Here is an 11,776-nt window from a genome sequence, read left to right on the forward strand (position 1 = left end):
CTTACTTTCTGCCCTTTTTCGCAAGTTGGTCGGAGAGATGAGGACAGAGACTTCACGCTCACAGATAAACTAACGCCTTAACAAATGCAAGCTTCGGCTGAACAAACCCTTTGATTACGTCCTATATCTAGCGAATTAAAGGGAGGAATCTGAAGCAGATAGCCTGCTCTTCTCTGCCGCATCGCATGTTCGCCCGAATGCTGAGAAACAGGACCCCACAACATGGTGGCGAAACCAAGCATTTCCTCTCGAAGTGTTTCTTTTTTCTTTTCTTTTCTGAGAAGCTGAAACGACTGTACGCAGCAGCAAACAGCAAAGAAGGAGAAAATGTCTGCGTTCGCTAATTGACGAGGCTGTTCATTTGGAACTGCGAATAAACAAGCAGCGTCCATTTGTTCCCTTCTTTTTTTCCCCTTTCTATCCGCTTTAGTTGTTCTTACCGGTTTCTAGCTTACCTTTCTATCGGAAAACGTTCTGCAGACACTCATCCACAATTAGCTACGTTCCTGCATTTTCTGAAGAAGTTTGGGGTTATGCAAATTCCTCGTCCAACATATTTGCACAATATCCTAACTCACACGAGAACAGTAGATCACGTCCACGGCAATTGTTTCCTCGAACTTTCACTTGATTGAAAATGATTAATCGAAAGCAACGTGAACTCAAACCCAAACGCCCTTCAGCCAGTCTGTTCCCGGCGAAGTTCCTGCTTTCCGCAGGGCACTAAAATAGGAACTCATTCTAAGCCGCCAAAGGTCCCGATTCTCATCAATCTTCCACTGCGAGTAGGATATCTGGAACAACCCGTTCTCAAACCTCCCGGATTCACGGGCAAGATCCGGAGACTCACGATCTCTTAACCAATTAAATGAATCCCGATTTCTTACAATCGGAAACCCTTCGTTACGCCCCGTTCTGGTCACTAAAGACCGAAATCCCGGCATTCCTCCGACTCCTTCTCCGTGGTCAACTAGACGTGAATCGGTAAGTTCGCCCTACGCGACGGCCCGATTCCGTCATTTCCCACGTCGCGTAATTTCCGGCAACATGACCGAGGGATCGCGGCCGAGCGTTGGTATCCGCTTGGGGATGAAGCAAAATTAAAACCGTCGGCGAAGACTAACCGTCGGAGAATACTGACCGCCGGTTTAGCACAACTTCACATCAGAAGATCCTCCCGTCCGCTTTTTCGAAACCTGGATGTCGGCGGCCTTTTCCCGCCAAACCAGAACGCGCTGCTAAACGGATCGGGTCCGAAAGCCGGGTTACATCCTAACGTTCCACTCGATACGAATAATTGAGTGAAGCATCAATTGTCCTCTCTGATCCAAATCCCTCTTCAGATTTTGGACATCATATTTTAAATGTTCGTTTCATATTCCCCTCTACAGCACACGTTAATATGCTATGGGGAATTATTTGACCGAATCTCGATTTAAATCCAGCAAAAGAGTTCGCTTCGATCCAGAGGTAATCCAATCCACTTTTTCTCTTCCAATAGAACACTGAATACAAAAATGATCCAGGTAGGATTTGGATGTTTAAATTAACAATTTTTTAATATTGTCGATTTCACTAAGAATCATTCGGTGTATATATTATCTTATTGAATGTTTGGTGACGAATGTTCAATCGAAAGAAAAATAAATGCACTTGTTTTTTCATTTGGTTGGCGTGAGCAGCAAGTGCACGTCATCAATCTTAATGGAATTGGTACAATAGGAGTTGGCAGGTGATCAGTCTCCACTTTGACCCGTCGCCCAAATTGAAGGGCGGGGAATGACATCTCGAAGCACCATAGCAAACCATGCACCATAGAAAATGAAAGGGTTGGATGGTAGCTTCCACCTTCTTAGGTCAAATCCTACTCAGCATTTCGGTCATTTAACAAATTAGATTCTTCGCACTGTCAATTGACCAAGAATTTATAGGTACATTATTTTGGAGAATGTTTTAGAACGAGCATATAAATGAGAAGAAAAATAGACTCATAGTTTTTGTTGCATCAGTAAATGATCCTCATGACTTAACTTGACACAGTATGTTCCAATAAATGATGATTTAACTTTGTTCATGTGTGTGTGTGCGCGTGCAGTTGATGCTAGTATACAAAAAATTTACATACATTACGTGTATATATATTACTTATGTGTGCGTTCATGTAGATACGATTGTCTTAAAAAACTTTTGCACACACATGCATGTGTGTGTGTATATATATATATATATATATATATATATATAGTTTCAGGTTTGGGTCTCCTTTAGTCTATTTGAAGGTTTAGTATTTAATATTAAGTGAGAAAAAAAAGATTGACTTAGAGTGAGATTTATAAAATTTATAGAAGTTAAATCCTCTTTTTCTCTTTCTCTTTCCTATAGGGTAGTTGGTCAGCTAAGTCATATAAATACTTAATAAGGTTCATGTACTTGTGTCACTATACCAATAACTAAAGTGAGTATTTGGACACACGTGAGTCCTTCTTAGCTCGAAGCTTTTTTCTAACTCAGTTTTTATTTTGTTGTTTACAGTTATTGTTTCGTTAACATATAATGTTTTTACTTATATCACTTGTTTATTTAAATGTTGTTTCATTTTAGTTTCTTTGTATTATATATATATATATATATACACACACATGTTGTATGCTCATACACACACTTTCTAAAATTACCATATTCATATCCATATCTTTGTACCTATACCAAAATAGTACCCATATCCATGTCACTTGATTGGTGACACAAAGGCACATAAAGCGGTGTATCTTCTTCTGTTTTATTCCTTCCTATGGGCACTACTCTTCTCTTTTGGGAAAGTTGAAGTTGAGCTTGAGTGAAAAAGCGAGCAAATTATTTCTCCTCTTTCTCTCTCCATGCCTGATTGGAGTATTCCAAATTAAGTTGCGACCATCGGCTTCTCATAATTAATTATTCTAAATGGCATTTCCTTGTCTCTCTCTCTTAAGTTCAAGCCAATGCAATCTTAGACAAGGCTTGATCGACAAAAGGTATTTGAGCAAACTTGAACCTCCCAAGTGGACAAATAGTTACCTGCCCATGATGTTTATCTCTTTCTGCAACACTATTCATGATTAAAACAAGATTTGATAATTGAAGATGGTGTTTCCTTGACTGCTTCTGAGATGCAAGAACATAATGTTTTGCTCTTGGCATCAGATGCAGAGCCAAGAGGTTGCTGGCAGGGGCCATGACCTCACTTTTGATTTTTTTTTAGGCTACCTTTTATAATTTGTTAAAAACTTTGATTTACCCTAAAAAAAAAATAATGTCTCCCTTCAAAATGCTTTTAAAACTTTTGAAAAAAAAAACTCTAAACTGACCATGCCTCAAAATAAAAAAAAAAAAGGTTTCTAGCTTCATCAATTCTTGGCATCTTAAAAAAGACACTCCATGCAGTGGCGGAGCCAAGTTTTTTCATCTGTGGGCACTTGCGTTGGTGACACAACTTTGGTGTGCACACTGCATATAATTTTAGAGTCATAACAATGTGAAGTTAACACATTATAATGAAAATTTTGATGGGTTGGCGTGGGCAGTGGCCCACCCCAGCTAACAAGTAGCTCCGCTACTGACTCCATGCATCATACAGATGCCGTGATCAGTTGAATTTGAAAGAGATGCCTTTTACAGCCAATGTTTTTGTCATGCATGTGTCCTACCTTGATGAGTAGCTTCAATAGAACCCTGGATTTCAAGGGTGGTGCTATGCATTTTTCATCACAGGGTTGAACTATAGTTTCAAAATTTTGTCAAGGACCAAAATATAATTTTTCAAAATTTTTATATAGATTAACCTAAATTTTTTAAAATTTACAAGTAAAATTTTCATTTTATTTTTTATATGTGAGGGGGCCATGGCCCCTGCCAGCTCCCTTGCTTCTGCCCATGCTGGCTTCTCTATAGAACAATGTCTAGAGCATGCGTTTGATTCAATGTCCATGAACTGTGTACATTTTACCGTGAAGATCTCATGTCAATCCAAAACGACATGCACTCTATGACTTGCATAAAGTGTCAAATGCTTTTATGTGAGTATTTTATGAGTCTACTTCAAAATTATGATATATTCATAAGACACTTGTTCGCGTGTTCTATGAATTTACCTCAAATTTGAGGCACTCACATCTTAGTTCTTAATGCCCAGCAGTAAGTGTTGGAGCATCTATTTGTTGAAATTCACTGCAGAGTTAGAAGTTTCTGGTCAAGGGGCACTAATACTTTTGATTTTAGTCTTCTAAATAACACCTAATGAGAAAATGGCTTTGAGCCATCAATATTTAAAATAAACAATTTGTGTGGGTCAGGTGGGCAATTGGCCACACTTGCCTGCTTCATTATTTGAAGCAAATAGAGCCCCTCTCGAAACCTTGTTTGTTAGTCTTCTTATTCTTGGGACAACAAGAATAAGTTGTTCCATTCTACGCATTCATAATATGGGAATTTGATCATCTTTCGAGAGATCATTCTTTCAAGCGCAACCAGAATCAAGCACATATGTGTGTGCATCGTATGTATGTGATGAAAATAATAATAATAAAATCCAACGGCCTCCCTCTTCACTTAAAAAATAAAAAAGAAAGAGAAAGTTGCTAACATTGGAAAACAAACAATATTGAATTATTTACTAATTAAATAACAAAACTTCAGTGTGGGCTCGTTTCATATGTCTCCCTTTTGATGGACAACATGATTTAAATGTAAGAATTTTGCTTCAACAAGTAGCTGCTTATTCTAATAAAGGTTGGTTTCACTATATATGACTCATACTACACTCTTGTTGGTCCTGATCCTTAATTAAATTCACTTCCAAACAAATCACCAACAAAAAAAAAAAAAGTGATTTTGTGGGCTTAGTAGGGTATATATGATGCTATGGGCCCTCCCTTCCCCCCACCCCTCCCATTTTTTTTTTCTTAAATTTACATGTAAATTTTATAAAATTTCAGTTGTCCTATGTAAAAATTTTAGAAAATGATATTTTTGGCTCTTGTCAAAATTTAGCAACTTTAATTCGACCCCCATGAAAAATTTCTTGATATTTCAACTAACCTTGAAAGCAGTTGTTTCACCAGTAAAGGGCTTCAATCATTTAATTAAATTTGGTCAGCAGTTGGCCCACTTAATTATGAGATGATTGAGAACAAATATAACAAGTCTAGTGCTGCCAAGATAGGTAATGAAAGTGAAATATAATGATAAGAAAATGCATGCGGGAAGAAGTGGAGATACAACTTGCACCTAATTACAATAAAACGTTGTCCATGCAAATGCAGCGTTTGGGAGCTTTGTGGAAATCATCAAGATCTTGTTTACCATGCCCGCGCTTCTCCTGCCAACAATTGAAGAAACGAAATCAAATTGTATGAACTTCTTAATATGTGGTTGCACGTCTCCTGAAAAAACCAAATAAGTACATCTGCTCTGGTTTTAAACCAACTTAGGAGGCGTTTGATGAGATCATAATTGTGGAATTTTAGAATTAAAATTCACATTTTGGATGAAATGGAAAGTGTGTTATCAAACGAACAAGTCAAAATTCTGGAATTATAATTCTACCTTAGAAAGTGGAATTATGATTACAAAATTTTAGAGTTTTTTCGTCTACACATCGTCATAATGGTTTTAATTCATCAATTTCTAGAATTTTAATTCTTGTTTTATCAAACATGTCATTTTCAATTCTATGTTCAAAATTCTATACTATCAAACACAAACGAAAACTAAGACTAAAAATTTCATTTTGAGGCAACATTTTTGTTTCCAAAATTTTAGGCCATCAAACGCACCTTCAAATATCATTTTCTTTTGCGACTCCAGAATCATGATCAAATGGGTCACTCGGATTACCCGTGTTGGGTGATCAAGCGCCGCCAGCTGATTTCGGAGCCGGTGGATGGCTGGAAAACTGCCGTTAGATTGGCCGAGTATTTTTTTTTTTTTATATGAGAAAGAGAGAGAGAGAGGAGAGAGTTATAATTGAACTTTTCCGGCCACCCACCAGCCGAGAAATGGACCGATTTAGGTCGATCGTCGCTGCCAACCTCCCATAATGCTCATCATTATCATATGGTAAATAGCTCAACAAATAAGAAAATTTAAAAGAAAAATAATGGCAGCAATTTTTTTTTTCCCAGCCATTTTGGCCGGTCGCTAGCTGGTTCAAAGATGGTCAAACCAGTAGCGCTTAGAGAAATGTTTGGTAGCAGGAAAGTTATATTTTTTGAAGGTGTTTCGTAGCGGGAATACTATACTCTTTGAAATGTGTATTGTATTCATGGAACACTCCATTTCAAAGAATTAATATTTTTTTTTTTCTGTTACCAAACACACGCCCTGTTAGGTGCATTTGTTAACATTGAACTCCGATCGCTCACCCAAAATCTCAAATTAATAAGTCCAATGTTCGACAAACATTGTTGAAATTCACTGTTTTGTTTAAATGGTAGGCTCCACAGATCTTGAACTTTCAACTGATGATCTTAAATCTAAGATTCGAGATTATCAAGCATACTCATGCTCGGCCACTGGCCTATAGTGGTGGAGGTACATGTATAGGCTGGTATGAACGATTGTCCACACCAGCCTACATAAATCATCTTATTTACCGATTGTATTTTATGTGATTTTTTACTTATTTATATATGAGCGACCCTTAAAGTTTAAGATTTAAACTGTTAGCATCCCTTAGACAATGTTTCTTGGCTCCGCCACTGGAAATCTCTAAAATACTAATCACCTTCTAATCATGAATGGTCTTTTTTTTTTTTTGAGGTATCTGACACTTCACTCTTTTTTTTAAGAACCAAGCTCTCATAAAAAGCCTGGTTCTTAATGTGCCATTCAAATTAGACCCCCATTAGGAAAGATACTTCGGGTCTCGTGGGGTGTATGTCCCACGAAGCCTAATCTGAAACTTTAAATTCACAAATTGGACTCAGGTAGACTTGGGTCCAATTATATAGGGCACCTTCACAGGACTCGGTCACTGTTTTAAGATCAATTGAAAATTTGTTAGCTATATATTTAATTCTCCATAAAAAAAAAAATCTGACTCCTCCCTTGCTATCTCCTAGGTTTAGGTTTGCTTAAACTCAGTATATCTTTAAGTTGGTGCCACACACAATCTCCATAACATGCCACCACTGATCAGCTACATGCTCAATATATTAACAAGGTGGTCTTGTTTTTCTTAGGGTTTTTTTTTTTTTTTAATTGTTCTTTAGAAACGAAGGTGATTTAATCATTTGCCTTTGTCCGCCATAAAAAGAATTTATTATCGTTCATTTTATTTAGTTAGGTGTTAATTAGTCAAAAAAAGACAGCGGCTGCAGCGTGCACAGGAATCGAATTGACTACCCAAACAGTTAATAAAAAATAAAAAACTGTAAATAAAACTTGTTTAAAATAAACAAAAAAATGTCTCTCTTATGGAACGGTAGAACACGGGCCATGTAAGCCACGGGAGTTGGCCTGGGAGGCCTCACCTTTGAAAACGATAGGCTCAAATAAAAAAAAAAATTGTGAGGCTTATTCTCAAATTATGAGAAGAAGGCTGATTGGTAGCTTGACAAAACTTTTCCGATAAGAAAAAGTAAAAAAAATGTATGCATGTTGGTGCATATATATATATATTGAAGTATGAAATGTTAGCTTTCAACAATGTCCACCGAGATATGCCTGCTGACTGTGAAGGCCATTTGTGCACTTTTCGCCTCTGTGGTTATATTTAGCATTATCTTTAAAAAAGGTGGTCGCCACTCGCCAGTGAAAAATGATGCGCACTCCCATCACGTCCACAGTAAAAGAAAGATCATGTCTTTATTTTTCATTTTTTAAATTAAAAATATCATTTGAACTCCACGCTTTGGGCCACAATTGCGAAAGGCCTCATCTTTAGGCCACTGGTTTTCCAAAAACCATCTCACTGGCACTTGTGCCTTTCTTCAATCGCTTGATACTATACAACGCGTCGAAGTGGTTGGAGCATTTTGTTATCGTAAGAATATTACATCGCAGGTAAAATACTTTAATACTTTAGTTACCATGGAACACCTGAAACCTTTATCTGGAAATGACAGGGAAAATTTAGAAATGAAGGAGGTGCGTTTGGCATGTGCAACAAATTCTTGGCAGTGTAAATGGAATATTTTCTTTGTATTCGTCCTTCATCATGATGGTGATAAATATAACAACAACAACAACAACTATTTTATATGACAAAAAGCGACCTACAGTAGACTCATCTTATCGATTATGATGGAGATGGACAAAAATGATGTCGTGTGTCTACCACACTCTCATATTAATACTGCAACATGTCACGTCAAGTTGCACAAACTATGTTGACGCTCTTAGAGAAAAGATCACGGATGCATAACGAGTCATCTTGTATACTGTATGCGCTTTCTGTGTGCTATTAACATTTACAAATACAGTAATTGAAATAGTGGTGACAGTATGTTAAGAGATGAGTGATTCGTAAATCTACTCTAAATATTAAGGCGGATTCAAGGACTACTTAAATGTCCCTCATGCCGAACTGCCCCTAAAAATATGACTTATATAATAATAATAATAAAAAAAAAATAGGATTAAGAAGAGATTAGTGAATTGAGAGATTGCACAAGGAAATGATTTTCAAAATGAATGAATGATGGATAAAAGAAAATTTTACTGATGGTATTCATGCTTATTATCCGAGGTCAGATTTAAAAAAATAAAAAATCGGACGTCATTTCTTAAAACCGAATTGATTCCATTTCTTCACCAGATTCCAAATCTTTTCCATGTGTAACTTAATTAAAATAGTTCGGTTGAATTCATGATTGGATTATATAGGAACCATATAATCTATATCCCTAATTATTGTAAGTACTTGCTTTCTTCAAAACCGTATTTTTCTATGTAAAGCACTAAACAGGTGATTGATCATAATGTAATGAAATTAACAAAGTTTCGATTGTTTTCGTCCATTGAACCAACAGAGAAGATTCCCAAGAGTATCTATGCGGATCAGGAAACTCCACTAACTACAAAAGCTCTGAGTCTCGCTTTGCCCAGTTTACCTTTTTCCAACAGAAAGAATAAAGCAGCAAGCAAAAGCTTGAAAAAGAAAGCCTACTGCGCGTTGCACCTCCTATCTTACACGAGTGCAAATTGGAATGTGATGCACTACAAGGGCATTTAGACCACAAGCTTTCCTTTTCTTTTCTGGCATGCTTTGTCCTTTTTTTTTTTTTTTTCTTTAGATTAAAGCATAGGAGAAATCATGCATGGTTTCCTGGTTCCATTTTTGTCTTTTCTATTTGGTGTGGGGTCGTTTGACAATGGGAATAGTAACAAAATGTTACAATAGAACTTTTTAAGAATCGATCCAATTATTGGAGCAGATTCATGAAATAATTTGTTACTATTTTCGTTTGCCAAACAACCCCGTTATTCTCAGTGATGTAAAAGTCTCATCATTTTTTTATTATTAAAACGCAGCGCCCCATTTCAGTGTTGTTTTGGTTGATTTAATGAAAAATCACTGATGGCGAAAATTTAAAAATTTGTCACTAAAGGGACCACAAATTGTCCTAAAAAACACCATAAACCATAGTCACATAATAAACTGACGCTAATGCCAATGTGGTGGCTCTCTTTTAGTGACAAACTAAAAAATTTTAGTCATCCGGCAACATCCAGCATTTGGTATGATTGAATTGTCCTAGTGTTAAGGGAGAACCATATGTGGCCTCAGATCTAGAACCAAACAAGAAACAGTGGTGAGTTTGTTGCTTCATTGTCGAAGAACAAGCTCCCGGCCATTCTCGGAGAGGCACTGCTTCATCAGAATTCCAAAATCTGCTGATGGTAGGCAAAGAAGCACCCTCACTGCAGGCCCATTTTCCTTTGGTGTACATAAGAAATCGAACTAATTAAGTCTTAATTATAAGCAATTAGTTCATAGAAAGCTAACTCTGTTTCTGGCATCCAAATTTTGAAAAGTAAATGGAAGTCGATCGGTTTAATCCCCAGTAACTGTGATTGGCAAATTGTTAATTAGCAAGAACACAAGAAGCGAATGAAGTTGTTGTCATAGGATGGGAACTGGAAATATGAACTATCATTTAAAATTCAAACTGTCAAGCGCACTCATATGTTAAAAAAAAAAAAAGAAACATCAAATGTGCAAATAAAGTAAATTTTGTAGGTTGGTATGAAAAATTGCCCACAACAGCTACAACATGGCTCCGCTACTGAACAAGGGTAATTCAAAAGAATACTTCAACCAAGTAGTTCGAGTACTTTCAGGTGAGCGAGATGAGATCTCACCATTGGAGTGAAGGTCCAAGTTCTCCCCTTCCCCCTATACTTTCAGGGTCTTGGACTAGTTAATATTTCCACCTAAGTTCTTGTGGTTTTACGAAAGTAAAAGGTTAGGCAAATTTAGGGGCTTGTCTTTTCTAACTCTTATTCATCTCTAAAACAAATCACAATCTTCTGGGTTTCCTTCTATATGCACAAATTTTTATAGTGAGATAAAGCACTTAACAAAGCTTTTGGAAAATTGAAAATTTTATGCTTCTACATGTTGCATGTATTTTTACAGCAATAATGAATTTTTCTTTTGAATGATGTCATTTCACAGTTTGATCACATTAATTTATGAAGAAAAATAGTATAATTTATATAATGAGTAGCATGGACTTTTGAGCATGAGTTAGGGGGTAATAACACTTAGGATTCAGATTTCAAGGTCATTAAAACCAGCACTAGTCTCAGTAGGCAATTTCTTTTAGCTAGTCTGGATGGGATTGCCAATTATTCATCCCCAATTATATATATATATGTGTGTGTGTGTGTGTGCGTGTGTGTGTGTGTGCGTAGATGTTATTGTTCGATCAAAAACCTTTTTACATGCATATGGCATGAAAAATCTAGCAAAATATTGCCCAAACCACCATAATGGTAAAATTTAGTTAAAAATATTAAATTACACGACATTAATAGAATTTTGTCCCAGATATTGTGCAAACTTGTAATGTTTACCTAGATGAAGCTAGTCCCCGACTTTACAACATGCTAAAGGTCACACATTCCACAAACAAAACGAACATCGATCATGTATTCCTTTGAGGTTTTAATTATTAGTTTTATTGCATGCCTAGTTTACAAAAAAATCAAAGTTCTATCGATATTTTACGATACAGTGTACTAGCTTTCAACTGTCTGTTAAATAGCAGATAAGTGCGAAATAGTGTAATCTTCCCCCATAGAAACACAATTCAAGAGGCATTGATTCTACCACCTGTTATCTTGTGCAACCCAGACAAATACATATATCTGTGGATATATAGTACTTGAGCTGAGAAGTTTGACGGCCCCCTCTCACAACCAACATGTATGGGGGCTTGTGAAACTTTTAATCTAAATAATATGGCTGCTGTTCTTGGAAAGCTACAATTTATGTCACATAGACTCTTCAAAAAAAAGGGGCAGAACCTGCGTTGACGAGATGCACGACCAGGTGCAGACACAGGTGCGGCTCATGCACCCCTGAATGTACCCTCTCCTATTAACTTTCAATTTTTTGTTCTCTCTCTCTCTCTCTCTCTTTGTTATTTGTAATAGTAAAGTAAAAAAAAAAAAAGCAGACTAAGCTAAAAACAATTACACACACACACAAAAGTTTTTTGAGATGTGCCGCACTGGCACTGGCACCTTGCACCCATATGACATAGGCTACAATTTACTTCTTTTTTTTTTC

This window comes from Nymphaea colorata, chromosome 6, assembly GCF_008831285.2.
Source record: "Nymphaea colorata isolate Beijing-Zhang1983 chromosome 6, ASM883128v2, whole genome shotgun sequence".
Classification (NCBI taxonomy): Eukaryota; Viridiplantae; Streptophyta; class Magnoliopsida; order Nymphaeales; family Nymphaeaceae; genus Nymphaea; species Nymphaea colorata.